Here is a 16,336-nt window from a genome sequence, read left to right as displayed (position 1 = left end):
TTTTATAAATAGCACAAATATATTGCTAATTCTTGCAATGTACGTGGATGCGAGGTTGCAGCGCCTTTAAACTGTCGGAGCTTCAAGTTTAATTGCAACCTGGCACCGAATCGCGAGCTTCAGATAATTTAGTTCCTGCTTGGCATTCGCGTTGCTTAATTAGTAATTTAACTTTCTGCAGGGTAAAAAAAAATTCCTGCGTGCATATGTGCTGAATTTTCATTTAACATGTTATTTTATGCGCTTATTACTTGTGCCGATATACATTGGCTGATCCATAGTCTTGCAATCGGTCGTACTGTTGCCATATATTGTTTCTTTGAACCGTATTTTGTTCTTTGCGTAAATATATTCAAATTGCTTTTTCTTGGCTGTTAGGATGCATTTAATGTGCTGTCTTTGTAAATTATTTGGGCAGATCCTTTCTGAATTTATTGAATATTTTACTCTCCATTATTTACGCGATCGGTTGTATTTTTTGCTGTCGCGAGTCGCAATCAAGCGCGACTACTGTGCTTCACACAAATGTGACTTCTTTTTTTAAACTGAAGCGGGCTGATTTATACGATCGTATGTATTTTTATGTTCGCGAATAAATACACCGTGTTCAATATCCCATTAGTAGCACCAATTTACTTGAATGCTTTTTCTACGTAAACCAATAAAGTTACCTTACTCTGTTAATTGTTTGGTGGCATGCAGAGCGATTATACTACGCGTTCGGGCGATCAATTTTTCTATTCTGACTAACCTCCGTATTGTCTGTTGCCACTGAGAAAGCGATGCGCAAAGGCAAAGCCCACATATTGTCGCGAGAAAAAGTGCGTATATCTCGCTGCTACGAGTTTGCGCCACGCTCCTGCAGTCACCACTTTGGGCGACAGTAAAAAAAATGCTGCGATATTTATCCGGGTCCGTGTGTATTCTTGCGCTTCATGCAGCGAGAGTTGTGTGAATAAATGGCTGTATAGCATCGGTATAAAATTCTTTCACGTTCTTATGAAAGAGTACAAACAATGCTAGCCACTTACAGGTATCTCTAAAAAACATTGAAACATAGCGATAGCTATGTGTCGAACAGTGTACAGCGCATTATTTGCGCCAGTGTGCGTGTTTCAAGTGCATTTACGCACGTCCTTGTATTTATTCAGAAGCAAATTGCGCATTCACAAAAGTTTTGATTGATATTGGCCTATGCACGTACACGTTGTCAATCGAGTTTAAAACTGTTAATTTTACGCTCGATCCATGCTTTTCCTTGACGTACGTATACACGTAATGAGAGGGTACCAAGTGCACGCATTTATAATGGGTATAGTCATTTTGGGATTATAGCTATGTAACAGCCCTGTAAGCCGATAAAAGCACCGAAATATTTTAAAACATCCAAAAACAGATTAGCACAGACATCTTGCATACGTTTACGCAAAGCGTTATCAAGCCGTCTTTTGACGACGTTTTAAAGACGTCTTAGCAAAATGTAAGCAGAAGACATCTTAACGTCTCCTAGCCATCTTTTGCAGAACGTCTTGTAGCCGTCCTAAATAGTTCGACGTTTTAGTTCATTTTCGTTAGTCTAAGACATCTTCAAAACGTCGTGTTCAGTGGGTTTAAAGGAGTGAAATGCAAAACTGGCATTGTATGCAGGCTGAATATGTCAGAACAGCTGAAGTTGACTTTCTAGCTGTTGATAATCTCGCTTGCGACAAAGTTCGGGCCTAATACCAAAGAGCTTGCTATCAGTTGATAGAAATACCTCATTTTCGAAAATATTTGCTTTTGTATGCATCGCTTTTTATCCGTATTTGGAAATGCTCGACATGATTTGAAATGGGCTTTACCATTCTTATTGAAGATATGTTATTCGTGTTGCATTTTACTAATGCCTCCCTTCGGTTTTCTATTGAATAAAATTAACACTACTTACTATTCAAACTAGATTAAGTCGTTCTTTTTTTACCATGCTTACCAGAGAGTGACAGCATCGGGCGACATGGTGTCAGGCCGTCTTGACATAAAACAAAGTTTTGTGTCACTCAGGGAATTTTGCAAACATTCAGGGAAAACTCGGGGAATTTGAAAATGTCAACTTGGTAAACACCCTGGGGACATGACTGAGAACTGTCGTGTTGGAGAGGGCGGCGACCGAAGAACTTACGTAGTGGACTCGATCAGCGAGCTGGACGAGGCGGTCGAGGGTAATGTCCCCTGCAGCGGCCAAAACAAGGCGGGTGGACTGTGGCAAGCGCTACAGGAAGAGTTCTCTCTACAGCACACCGTTCGAGTTGACGTTGCTTGCGCCTATAGGAGCTGCCGCATGCTGTTGAGCAGCTAGGATGGACGGCGATCTCCATGGTCATCGGAGGCGAGCAGGTGCTACAGGAGCGTGCTCTCAGACGCCATGGCGCAGTCTAAAGTATACTCTGCTTAACAAAGGTGCAGCGATGACTTCCTCCACCTCTTACGCCACCTCAGGAGACAGGTTGCAAAGTAAGTGCCTGAACCGAGAAGTCTCCGAGGTGATGTGGTTCAGATTGAAGATGGCTTCGGCCTGTGCGAAACAAACCTGCGTGTACTTGCGCCAGAATGCGGGCAGGCAGAGCTGGTGAGCTGTGACGTCCCATGCGCGCGAGGTAGCGTCACCAGCAGCCTACCGCCCAAGGGCGGTAGGCTGCTGGGGTTGGTTATCTCTTTGGCCAGAGTCGCCACTGTTGGGAACTAAGGAGCAGCAACGGTGTGCCAGAACAAGTACCAGCGTAGCGGGCTTTTAGAACAGAACTGCCCGTGCCATGCTTCCGCAACGAGCACGTGTCGCCTATCTTTTTTTCCTCGTTTTTCGCAGCCAGCACCAAAGCGCCGGTTGAGCGCCGACCTTAGCATTCCCGCGTTGCGGCATTACGCAGTTTATAGTTTTACGAGACATACATATTGCGGGAAGCATTCAACTAAACGATCATCGTGTCGTGTGCACACAGACATGGACAAATCTCACTTGTTGACCGCAAGCACTTGATGCAAAGCTGGTATGAGGATTGCCGGCAGCAGGGCGCATGCGCTTTTGTCCCAAAGCAAATGTTTTGTGCTGCTGCTCGCTCCACCAGTTCAACTACATCTTGAAAACTTGGATTACACGACCTCCAACAATGGGTGTGCAGGTTGCACGAAGCCACCAGTCAGCTTGCCCTTGCATGCTCGCCGTTTGCTTTAGCACCTGAAGCATAAGACCTCTACGGTGGGCGGGCCGCGCATGCCCCGTCACACTGGCAGCCACGGCCAGGTGAGAGGAGACGTACGTTCTTCGCCTCTACACAAGGGTTCTGTTACATCGTAAGCTCTGCTGCAGGGCAGCGCGGGATCGGTTACGTGACCTCCAACGTTGGCCGTATGGGAAAAGTTTTAGCATGAAGCCACCATTCTCAACTGGTCCTCGCAACCACAGCACAACACGTCACCACAAACATACCGTGCACACCGCTCATTCTCTTGGCACTTCACTTTACTCGGGACAGCAGCGGTGAAGGAAAAAATGCACCTGGCATGCCCATATAGTTGCTATCGAAATAAAATGCATGCAAGTCAAGACAATGTACAATCAAACACAGAACTTTATTCATACACTCATTTAACACTAACTATAAACGCCTTGAAGATGCTGCAGTGTAGTAGTTACGACGCTGATAGGAATTATGGAGGCCACAAGTTAGTATCCTTTGCGGTCCTGCAGGCTGGAACTCTGAGGGAAAAAAGAAAAGTTTTTGGGGTGTCACATCAGTGGAGTTCATATAGCACAAAGGCCAAGTCGAATTTATTATGGTGCTTTAATTAAGTACTGACAAAACTTTTCGATCTTGTTTTTTTCGCTGAAATAAGTAGCTAATGACCCAGTAATCACGGCACGAAACATTTGCTTCAGAGCGGGACAGGTAACTGTTTGGAGTCTTATTTGTAGCGACCAGTCCAAGTTTCGGTTTCAGAGAGCAACGCGATGGGCCAAAGAAGGAATGTAAACACAGCTAGGCACGTGATCGCACAAAACTGACGCACGCACACCAGCTCGCTCTCCGGAGCGCGAGCTTCTTGTTGCTATAGTTCGTCTGCTACGCCTGCATGTGCTTTGCGATGTACTCGCCATCATCGTCGTCCTCGTTTTCGTCCTCCAGCGGCGACTAGTTCCTGCAGGCGGGAGTCGCCGCCGTATTAGACGTGGCAAACCACTTTTGATTGGATCCACTACAAAGCCGCGACAGCTATCAATATGCGTACGCAGTACTTGTTAGTAGTACTAACAATTCGTCGAGGGCGCTTTGGGAATGAAGCATATATGCCAGAGCAGGACACAAGGCGGGGTAAAATTCGGCACAGCATCAGGCTTGGGGGTCGTAGTCTTGGTGGAAGATCATCGGACTGCTCTAACCTCGGCGGGTTTTGTTTTATCAGGCCCGCTCGAAATGAAACGAGCAAATCTGGCTGCTCTTCAGCGGAGGCCATTCTAAGAGTCCAGCGGCGCGCACGAACTCGGACCACTATGCCGCCCATCGACGCCGACGGTAGCGAACGAGCTAGCCAGGCGAGCTGGCGATCGCTGGGAAACGGTACGTCGGATACGAGACCGACGGCCCTTGCGATCCGTCCGCAGCTCGTAATAAAGCACCTATATTCATCAACACAATCAACGTCTGCACATTTATGTCGCTTATAAGTGACAATAGAATTAGTTTTCCCGACGCCATTGGTAGCGATGAGAAAACACGTTGGCCAGGCGAGCCGCTTCGCGGAGACGATTGCAGCGGCGGCTGCGCTGACCACTTTCCAGTGCAAATCACGCCAACGATTGACTATTTCGCGCAACGTTTTATAGCATGCACACTTTCCAGGTCGCTTTAATCTAAGAGTTATTTCGCGTTGGAAAAAAAAAATGTTTGGCGATTTTTTTGTGCTGCCGTCAGCGGCGAAAAAAAGCACCAGGGCTATCGGAGCGGCGAGAAACTTGCTCGCAGGGCCCGCCCCGATGGCATCGCACTCGTGATACAGTGAACTAGAAGGCTTCTGGTTCACTGTACTCGTGACGTAGCATTTTCTCGGTTGTTCACATTCCTTCGTTTCTTTATTTTCTTAAAGACCCCACACGGGGGTATTACACAAGGTGTGGGATTACAATAGTTAAAACAATATTAGGGTGAGAGAATCGCTGGCACCTCTTCCGTGAATGCAGATGAACTGGTGATGGCAGCGATTCCATAAGGAAGGATGTTCCAGTGTACAACTACACGAGGGAAAAACAAGGGCGAAAAAGTGAGTGCGCGTTTTGGGGCGAGCGACAATGAACGACCAGTATGACGTGATGCTCGTGACGGAGGTGAAATACATGGTGAGGTGGCGAGCGGCCTGTAAAAAAAGACTGCGAAATAATAAGTTGGCGATGCGACGGCGATACAAAAGAGTTGGTAAACTAGAGTCTGCTTTTAAGGACAATGCACTGATGTCGTAAGGATATGCTGAGTGAATGAACTTAGCAGCGCGATTCTGTACGACAGCTTCAAGAGCGTTAATAAGGTAAATTTCATGCGGGCACCAGACGTTTTGCGGTTGTCTGCGCGCACGCGTACTTTAAAATTGATTTTAAATATGTTCTAAGCTCTATTCGCCGTTTATATCTTGCCGACGATGTGTGCGTGCCCATATAAATCGATCTCGCACGTTAACTAAACTTCGAATTTTTGTGTCAGTACTCCGTTAAAGGGCCCCTCACCAGGTCTGACCAATTTTAGCTGACAAGCGCAGAGCATACATTGCGTGATAACGATCGCGTCTGCAAAGTATTATAACGCTACGCGCCGCGGAAAGATCTGAAATTCCAAACCGCACGCCGTTTTTCCTTCTCGAGGCCGCCGCGCTCCAAGCCGGAGGATGACACTTGCGTCCCTGCGCCTACGTACTCGGGTCCGTAGTGTGACGTCGCTCGTGGTGACACGAGACTTCGAGAATTATTCAAGGCACTGGTAATTTGTGTTATCTGTTACTTGAATTCACGAAGTGAAGTTTAGAGAAATAACACACAAACGCAATGTCTGCACTTTTTACTTCGCACCGAAGCAAGAGAAACGTACTTCCGCTTCGTCTGCTTGTTCCCACGGTCGTGCAGTCACGTGCGCAGGTACCGAAACTATGCAATTTTCTACAATGTTCCAGCGCGGGATCAGGCTCTGCGATCCGCTTGTTCTACCTCAGTATTCGTGTAGCACCGAGTTATACCCGGCCTAGGAAACTCGGCCACTCCGGTGGCTGAGATAATTGGCGCCATCCATCGGGAGGGCGGGAAAGCAAACCCGCTTCCTTTGTACGACCTCCTAGATCGGCGCGCCCCCCCAGGGGTGAATCTCCGCATGGCTGCCATTGGCTGTTTTGAAGCCGACGCTAGCGCCAAGGTCCCTTTCAGTTACGGCCGACAGGAGGGCGATCCTTTAGCAAATTGGCGGCGCACACGATTATTTACGTCGTCATGGCAACAGGAACAGCAGCCGCGCGGTGCCTCCTCTCCCTAGCATTTTTTTTTTGTTTTTATTATGCCGACACGCTCGTTCCCTTACCCCCTTTTCCCCATGCCGCGCACACCGCTTGCTTTTCTTTTTCCCTGTACGCGGCGCGTCCTCGTGCTTTCTTTTTCACCGCGCGCGCTACGCCGCGCATTGGCATTGCTCAAATGATATTGCGCAAAAAAAAAAAACGACACGGACGTAAGAGAGGACGACACACCAAGAGTAAACTTTTAACTAAGTTTATTGTACCACTGAAACCGATTTTATACATGTGACGCAGTGTAGACCGCGCATGCGCTTACATGAAAATGAACTGCCCATTCATGTGACATAGTTACGAGTCATGTGATGCCGCCTCAAAAAGTTCCGCAAAAAGTTCGTCGAGTTTGCCGACCGGGTGGTTTACAACCTCCCGCTTTCATGTGGGAAGCAATATATCGGACAAACTGGGCGTTGCCTCAATGATCGGCTCCGCGAACACAGCAACAATGTAAAAAAAGGCTCCGGTGGTTTATTGGCGATTCATTGTCGCGATCATGGCTGCAAACCTCTTGAGGACCAATGCACGATTGTTTCCCTTGGCAGCACGCAGCTCATCCGTGAAATATCTGAAGCGCAGATGATCGCAAAATTGGGTGATAAATGTGTTAGCTTCCCTTCTCTGGCTCTCACAGAAAAAGAACTAAGTTTCTTGGAGGCGGCATCACATGACTCGTAACTACGTTACATGAATGCGCAGTTCATTTTCATGTAAGCGCATGCGCGGTCTACACTGCTTCACATAAAAAAATTCCACTTCGAACGCAACAGATCTTTGTTCTCGCTTTATTGACATCGTTTCCAAAAAAAAAAAGATTTTTCTTATAACATGGTGGTGATACACGCTCAAAAAATGAATAAAAGTGAAGGGTGCATGACATATACATGAGTACTAAACAAAAAGTTCACAGACAGTGAAATAAAAAAACGCTAGAAAACGCGAAGGCCGTTTCATGTACACACAAATATTTAAAAAAAACATGATTTTTACATAACGCCCTCAAGACCAAAGTGTAGACGAGTTTTTGACATATGCACTAAGATACTGCACAAAACTGGACGACGTGTATAACAGTCATGACAACTAAAGAAAGCGAAAATTCACCGGCAATGGCAAAAACAATGGCATGCAAGATACCTAAAATATACAACGAAAAGCAGATTGTTTTAGTGAGTCATACAAAAAAAACTGGACATTAATTACTTATAAACCTGCACAAAAGTATGAAATGCGTGACATGTTCATTACTACTGAACAAAATGAAAAAGACATGGCAGAACAAAAATAACATTGTACTAAAAACTGAAATACACATCACATTATTTTGCACTTGGCCACAACTTGAGTAAGGGTGGCAAGGGGGAACAGAAGGTAGTCAGCTTTTGCAGCAGCACATAGAAAACATTCGCAGAAAGGCCTATTCCTCAATCAAATGCCAGGTAAAATAAGCCAACAACACTTTTCTTTCACCCCGAGTGCAATGCTTAGCAGTAAAATTACGTCACTTAAGGCACTAAGTCGTACCTATGGGCACTCATTTGTGTAATAAACACGAACTGCAAAAATCTGCATTTAGGACACTTGCAATGCTCATGCTTTCCTGAAGAAAAAGAATACGTATCATGCCTACACACGAAGGTAGTTTGCGCGGTTTTTCCATCGGCGATTACTGAGATAATACACAAACACGAACAGTAATTTTTCAGCTGTTAGTACGTTTGTAGAACGTAACACACAGAAAAAAAGGCGGAAAGAAAGCTGGGCGAGTTTGTAAAGTTGCAGAATGAGACTTGGCACAGGAAAACAAGTCATAGACAAGGCGACAATGAGGAGGAACACCTATTTGTCAGCTTCCTCTACCGGTAAGAGGGACGTGTAGCACAATCAAGGCGCAACGACGTCCGGAGACTCGTGGAGCACACACATGGACAGGGCCGTGTTCGTGTAGTACATGCGCCTTATGAAGTCCTTGGGTCTGCGCGCTCACCTATTTTTAGGCACCCAGAGCAACCTTGCAGGGCTTGTTTTTGAGGTATTCGTGCACCACTGCACGATGCACGAGCGGTACGAGTCGTGAAACGGGTTAAACATTGCGGAGCACAAGCACACAGCTATCGAGGACCACGAAACTGCCCACGCCGGTCAACGCATAGCAGCGCACGCTTCCCGATAGAAGAACATAACGAAACAGGAAACGTCATGCAAGGTAAATATACCTGGTAGCGAAGCTTCCATAGGAGCCCATACGTTCAAACCATGGCGGCCCATCGCGGATGGATGGATGGAAGGTAGGAGCGTCCCCTTTGAAACGGGGCGATGGCAGTTGCCACCATGCTCAGATTTTTATTTTGCCTTTTATTTTTATCTGTGTTGTGTGTTATTGAATTTCTCGATTTTCTTTAAATACGTCTTCCTTCCCTTTTAACCTTATGTCACCTCTCTGCTCTTGAGCCACCAATCCTCCAATCGCCTTTTGCTAATTTCCACCGCATATTTATTTACATGACTATCATCTCTGAACCCTAGGGCCTCAGGAAGGGTGACTGTGGCCGCATCGACATCGGGATTGATACCATCACATTCTAGTATGAGGTGTTCCATCGTTTCTACATATTTACCACACACAGTACATGTGTCTTCTTCTTCGTTAAATTTCTTTTTATAGCTCCGCGTTCTAAGACATCCTGATCTAGCTTCAAAGAGTAGGGCACTGCCTCTTGAGTTATCATAAAACGCTTCCTTCCTGATCTGCTGTTTCCAGTATCGATATAGTTCTACACTATGCTTCTTTTCCATTGAATTTATCCAATTTTTACCTTCCGCATTTTTAACCTGTCGTTTAATGCTCTGTCCTTTTTCGTCCTCGTGTCTGGCATACTTACTGGTTAGCTTCCTAGTTCTTTTCCGCCATTGTGAGTCAACGCTCTTTCTGTATAGGTATTTAAACACCTTAGCTGCCCGCCTGTTATCATCCAATTTCCTCAGACGTTTTTCGTATAGGATTTTACTCTGAGCTTCCCGTGCTTCGAATGATGCCCAGCCCATATCTCCCTGTACTGCTTCGTTTGTGGTTTTCCCGTGGGCACCTAGTGCTAACCTTCCCACAGCTCTCTGATTTACTTCTAGTCTCGACTGAACCTCTGCCCTTAAACACAGGACCGCATTCCCGAAGGTAAGCCCCGGCACCATTACTCCCTTCCAAATGCCTCTCAGTACCTCATACCTGTTGTAACCCCACAATGCCTTATGTTTCATTATCCCGGCATCTCTTCGCCCTTTTGCTATTAGAGACTGTTCGTGCTTTTCCGTGTACATCTGCCCTTTGTTTATCCATACCCCGAGATACTTGTATTCGGCCACTCGGGGTATTTCGTGGGCTTGTAAGCTCCTGATCAGTTATATCGTTGAAAAACATCCCACCGGACTTAGCTGCACTAAAATTGAAACCTAAACTGTCTCCTTCGTCCCCACAGTAATTAACCAGAATTTGCAAATCTTCCTGGCTATCTGCTAACAGTACAATATCGTCCGCATACATTAAACCCGGTAGTCGTTGCTCAACAACCTTTTCGCCTAATCTGTACGACAGATTATACCCTAGATTGCTTCGTTGTAACCTTCTTTCCATGCTTATCATATAAAGCATGAACAGCAGCGGTGATAGAGGACAACCTTGCCTTAATCCTTTGTGAACCTCGACAGTTGTCGTACTCTTGATTCCTTCCCATGTTATTTCAACATTATTTTCTCGATATAGTTCCTGTAGAAAATCAATTACCTCATTACCGATACCTTCAGCTTTTTAATATGTTCCACAGGAGTTCCCTGTTCACATTGTCGTATGCACCACTTATGTCCAGGAAGGCTAAATACAGAGGTCTATTTTCCGCCTTAGCTATTTCTATGCACTGGGTAAGCACGAACAGGCTATCATCTAAGCGCCTACCACTTCTGAACCCGTTCTGAAGTTCTCCAAGTATTCTATTACTTTCTACCCATGACTGCATTTTTAATTTCACCGCCTGCATCGCCAGCCTATATATAACTGATGTTATCGTAATTGGTCGGAAAGATTTTATGTTCTTCTTATCACCTTTCCCTTTATAAATCAAATTCATTTTACTCTGTTTCCAGCTGTGCGGAATTTGCTTATTTGTTATGACTGCCTCCAATGCTTTTATCAGCGTTTCCTTGCTTCTTGGGCCAAGTTCATTAATTAACTTGATTGGAATTTCGTCTATCCCCGCGGACGTGCATTTTGGAACATTTGCTTCCGCCTTTTTCCAGTTAAGATTGCTCAATTCTAAGCTGTTTTCTATTATGCTATTCTGTGTTGCTCCCTCACTTGGGGCGATTACCCTATCGTCTTTCCTAAATGACTCTGCTATAACTGAACCGATGTAGTTCACAGCGTCATCTCCCTCTAAACAATTTCCTTTGGCATCGTGAATCTGTTCCTCTTTTCTGTGATTAGCTTTACCCAGCCAGCTTATATGGTTCCAGAATTTTCTTGACCCCCCTTTAGTTGCATCGCGAACTTCAGCCAGCCAGCGATCAGAGGACTGCTTTATTTTAGCCTGGACGAGGACCTGCACTTGTTTCTTTTGTCGATAATATTCCCATTTTTGGCCTATTTCCTCTTCAGATAACTGCACCCTCTTTGCTTCTCTGTGTTCCCGATATGCCCACCGTCGTTGTTCGATGGCCTCTCTAATTTCCTTATTCCACCAACTTCGTGGCTTCCCCTTTCCTCTCCAGCAGTTTACTCCTTTTACCTTTTATTTTTGTACTAATGAGTAGTTCTAACTGATTATAATCCCACCTTTCCATGGGATGTTTCTTTATTGCTTCCTCTATGCCAGCCGCTGTTTGCGCTATTTGCGCGTCATTTAATTTTGCGTACTCTTTTTGGCTTCCCTGCATTTCTCTTTTGAGTAGGGCTCCCAACTGTAGACTAATACGCTTATGATCACTTCCGAGGCTGCACTTCCCCTCTTCGTCTATTTCCATTATTGCTAGCTTGCTATACAATCCCTGCGACATTAAGCAGTAGTCAATGGTCGTTTGTCTGTTACGGGACTCCCACGTGATCTGCCCCTCACACTTAGTTTCTCTATTTACTATAACTAGGTTGTGTCGTTCACAGAAGTCTAGCATCAACTTCCCATTACAATCTGTGTATCCATCCAGATCCTCGATGTGGCCATTCATGTCACCCAGCAGACAAATATCGGCACCTTCTCCAAACTGCTTTATATCGTCATCGAGACACTTCACTAGATCTTTGTTCTCTTGCCTGTATTTGTCCCCTGTCCCTAAATAAACTACTCCTAGCCATGCCTTTTTACCGGCAATTGTACCTGATACCCAGACATGTTCTTTGCAAGTTAACTTTATTCTTTGCCAATTTGTTCCTTGGTGTATGAGCATACCTACTCCTCCTCCCTTCCTCTCCGTTGTTGTTCTATTGCTCCCTTCCCAGACGTAGCCTTCAATAAGCGGTGGGTTTTCTAGATCCCTGAGGTGTGTTTCGCATAGCGCGTATACACCTACTTCTTCGTCCTTTAACTGCTGTTCTATTTCTAACCACCTCGCTCTCTTTCTACCGCCTTGCATGTTTATGTACCTGATCCTGGTGTTAAATTTATTTGTAGTTTTCTTCCTGGACCTCCTAGTGGCCATTTTATTGGCGTCAGCCTCTATTGTTGCACTTTCTACACTGTTTCTACTTACCCCTACGCCCTGAGGCGCAGTGGACCCCCTAAAAAAGCTACTGCCCGACCTGCCAGGCGCCAGCCGATCTCGGCTCCTAGCCTTCCATTAAAGTGGATGCCATCTCGTGTAAAGCCTCCGCCAAAGCCTGCTCTATGCACTTCTCAACCCGCCGTGGTTGCTCAGTGGCTATGGTGTTGGGCTGCTGAGCACGAGGTCGCGGGATCGAATCCCGGCCACGGCGGCCGCATTTCGATGGGGGCGAAAAGCGAAAACACCCGTGTGCTTAGATTTAGGTGCACGTTAAAGAACCCCAGGTGGTCAAAATTTCCGGAGTCCTCCACTACGGCGTGCCTCATAATCAGAAAGTGGTTTTGGCACATAAAACCCCAAATATTATTATTATGCACTTCTCTGTTTATGTCTGCCACTTCAAATCCTTTCTCCTGGCTTAGCTTTCTTATTTCACAATTTACAGCCACAACGTCCTTGGCAATTTCTCCGTTCCGTCCTTGCACCTCCGGCACTGTGCATACCACGATCTGGACTTGCTGTGCTATCGCCCTTAAATCGTCAACTCCCTCCGCTAATCTTTCCACTACTTTTGCAGCTTCACCATTCAACACATCATTTAGCCTCGCCGCTACCACTACCAAATTGCGCTCTGCAACATTCTCAGAAAGCTCGCTTTTTGTTTCTCTCAGTACTGCGTCCATTGTCCTGCCTGGGAACGTCCCGACTGCTACCCGCTTATCACCCTTTGCACGCTCCATTATAGCTCTTTTGCACCTCCTCATATTTGAATCACCACCGATAAGTACTAGGGCATTCTTTCCCTCCCTCCTAACTTCCAGGTTGTGGTTATCATTGACTATGAGCTCATTCCTTGGGGTTAGCTTGTTCCCCTCCTCTCCTCGCGCTCGCTGGCGCCCCTGTGGCTGCAGCGTCGCCTCCCGCGGGGCGTGTTGCGCTGCTTCGCTATAACTACGCCGATTCACCGGCGGCGAGCTGACTACCGCTTGCTCTGCCACCCTGCCCCCGACTTCGCATGTAGGGTCTACCCTACTTTGCGCTTTTGCCACCGGCTTGGTGTCCCGATCCATCATTCTCCGCTGCGCTCGTTTCAAGCGCATCGAGACGCCTATGTAGTTCTGCTCTCCTATCCCTCTCCTCTCCAAGCTCGGCCACGGTTCTTACTAATTGCGCGGCCTGCACCGCTTCCACCTTGACCAACTCGGCGACTTTCGCCTGCAAAGCTAACCGCCTCTCCCGCTCCTCCCTCAGGTCTGCTTTCAGCTCCTCGAACTTGGCTGTCCAATTTCCTTCCAGTTTTTGAACTGCTTCCCTGACCCTTTCGCACAGCCTGCACGTAAAGCTAGACTCCTCCGCGTCTGCTAAGCTCTGGAAACTGGTCTCGTCGAGGGAGCACCAGCGCAGGCACTCGTCGCACTGCACTTGCTCCGCGTCCCCCGCGGCCTTCCCTTTCTTTGGTTTCATCGCTAGGCCTACGACCTTAGGCTCAACGAGCACGTCCGCCAAATCACTTCGAAGAGCTAGCTGAGATAGTTAAATAAGCCTATCAAATAGGTCCCACCTAGGCCTAACGAGGGAAACCGCCAGACCTAGACAAAGCCGGTACGTTTACCACGCTTACCACGATTTCCAAATTTGCGCTCCTGCTCATGCAAAATAAAACACTTCAAAAACATCAGCTAATAAGAAGAAAAAAAGAGTACTTAGCTACGAACGAAGTCGCTGAAGCCTCGACACAGGAGCGTCCGCACGCCCAATTACTATTTAAATGCAAAAAAACCAGCAAATAAAAACAGAAGCAAGCTCAAAGCATGCACAAAAACTTATGATTTCGTCGTCGCCACGGAGCCCCGAAAAGCACGTCCATCCGCCACAAAATCCAAATCAAGGGTTCAAGGGGCTTAGCGCCATCTGTATGTGGTGGGAACACTTCCGGCGGAAGAAAAAATAACGTGACGCCATGTCCGTTAAAAGCAGAAGTGACGTCATTTTGTTCTTGAAGGCGCGAAATTTGTTTTGTTGTCCTTCCTTTGGAGCTATATATTCAAATGCCCCGCCATTCGACTTGATGGGCGTTTCGAGCTTTCAGCGTGGAAAGCGATGCAGGAAAAGCTTAGTCGTACGGTTGTAGAAATCGCATCCCTGCACAGAACATACTTTCTTTGGAGGCCGACGAAAGGCTTTAGGTGTAGAGTGCTGATCCAATTGTCGGATGCCAAGGCCCGTCGGCCAGCGCAGTCGCACGAAAACAACTACACAATTATCTGGCGGTCGTAACTCACTACTTTTGACTGCACAGATTAAGAAGCAATGAAGCTACCCGCGTCCCCAAATTCAGACAAACTTCGACAAGCAAGAAAGCACAAATTGTGAGGGGGGCGTATTTCAACAGGTGATACGAGTGCGCCTTTCTGCCCATTTCAAGACGTGCATTGCACTGCGAGTGATAGTGGCGTCAGCGCCCCCTGTAGCGATGGGCGCTGAAAAGAAATGCATTTATTAATAATAATCAAATTAAACGTATTTTCATAACTCATCAGGAATATATAAAATTGACTAGGAATGTTATTTTCCTTGAATGAATCTAACTGTGCCTCGTTTGAATTAAAAAACGCGTTTTTCTTTCCCAATGTTTGTTCCCTCCAAACATAGTCGCGCTTCAATCGCTGCTCCCATAACCCCCCATGCTGATGTCGGTGACAATCTGTACTGAACCGCTTTTCGCCCGAAGCTTCGCGACCTATTTGAATCGACATTGCGTCATGTAGCGGGCTAAGTGGCGCCGGGCCGTCAGGTGCGCATGGAGACAGTCGAAGCTGAAGGGGCTGAGAAGAGGACAAGGGGAGAAGTTGAGAGGAGGGGCGAAGGGGCACAGCTTTCTGGATCGGCGGGCGCGCCCAGCCTCGGAAACTCCACCTTTTTCGTGGCAGAGGTAATTGGCGCCATCCATCGGGAGGGCGGGAAAGCAACTCCGCTTCCCTTGCACGGCCTCTTAGATTGGCGCGCGCCGATCCAGGACGCTGTGCCCTTTCGCCCTTCCTCACAACTCCTCTCCCCTTGCCCTCCCACGCAACTTCCTCACTTTCGGCTGTCTTCGCGCATACCCGCCAGCCCGGCGCTAGCTTAGCCCGCTGCATGAAGATTCATGTTTAGTTATCTGCTGTTATCGGGAAGTGTGCGCTGCTGTGTGTTGACCGGCGTGTGTTGTATGGCTGTCAATCGAACAATCTTAGCATTTTATTATATTTTTAGGTATTTCGCGTGTCGTTTTTGTCATTGCCAATGAGTTTTCTCTTTCTATAGTTGTCATGACATGTCATACATGTCGCCCAGTTTTGTGCAATATATCCGTGAGTATATCAGAAGCTATCAGTGTGCATATGAGAAGCTATTCTACACTTTGGTCTTTAAGGCATTGTATAAAAATCTTTTATATGTGTGTACATGAAACGGCCTTCGGGATTTCTTGGGTTTTATATTTTTTTGTTATTTCACTTTCTGTGAAATATTGTATTGTTTAGTAATCATGTGCATGTCATGCATTTTTTACCTTTATTTTCTGAGCGTGTATCATACCAAGTTATGCGAAAATATATTTTCGGAAACGGAAATCAATAAAACGAGGCCAAAGAAGTGTTGTGTTGGAAGCGGAATATATATGTGTTCTGGCATAAGCTGGCGTACTCAAAGTATGGACAAGACTGCGTGCGTGCTAACACATAAAGAACCCACGGCGCACCACGCGCCAGTTCACAAACAATGCCTGGAGTAGCGCACGTGAGCAATAAAAAAAAAAAACGCGCCGCGGACAGGCAAAAAGAAAGCAATAGTAAAGGCGCGCGGGGCATGGGGAAGGGTGGAGAGGGTGAGGATAGTCATAATAAAAACAAAGCGGTGAGGAGGTGCCGTGCGCCTGCTGTTTCTGTTGCCATGACAACGTAAACAATCGTGTGCGCCGCCATTTTTTTTAAGGTATCGCCCTCGTGCTAGGGCCGTAACTGAAGGGGACCTTGGC

General features: G+C 46.6%; 1 protein-coding gene across 1 annotated transcript in view; it reads right to left on the bottom strand.

Moving 5' to 3' along the window:
- Positions 1 to 3,587: 3,587 nt before the first annotated feature.
- Positions 3,588 to 16,336, bottom strand: part of LOC142557963 (type 2 phosphatidylinositol 4,5-bisphosphate 4-phosphatase-like) — a 95,846-nt gene continuing 83,097 nt past the window's right edge. Inside the window, exon 9 of the mRNA XM_075670143.1 lies at positions 3,588 to 3,733. The gene's annotated coding sequence lies outside the window, so the exon portion shown is untranslated. The remainder of the gene's footprint in view (positions 3,734 to 16,336) is intronic.

Source organism: Dermacentor variabilis, chromosome 1 (genome assembly GCF_050947875.1).
Source record: "Dermacentor variabilis isolate Ectoservices chromosome 1, ASM5094787v1, whole genome shotgun sequence".
NCBI lineage: Eukaryota > Metazoa > Arthropoda > Arachnida > Ixodida > Ixodidae > Dermacentor > Dermacentor variabilis.
Note: the sequence above shows the minus strand (reverse complement) of the source record. Positions and strands in the feature narration are given on the sequence as shown.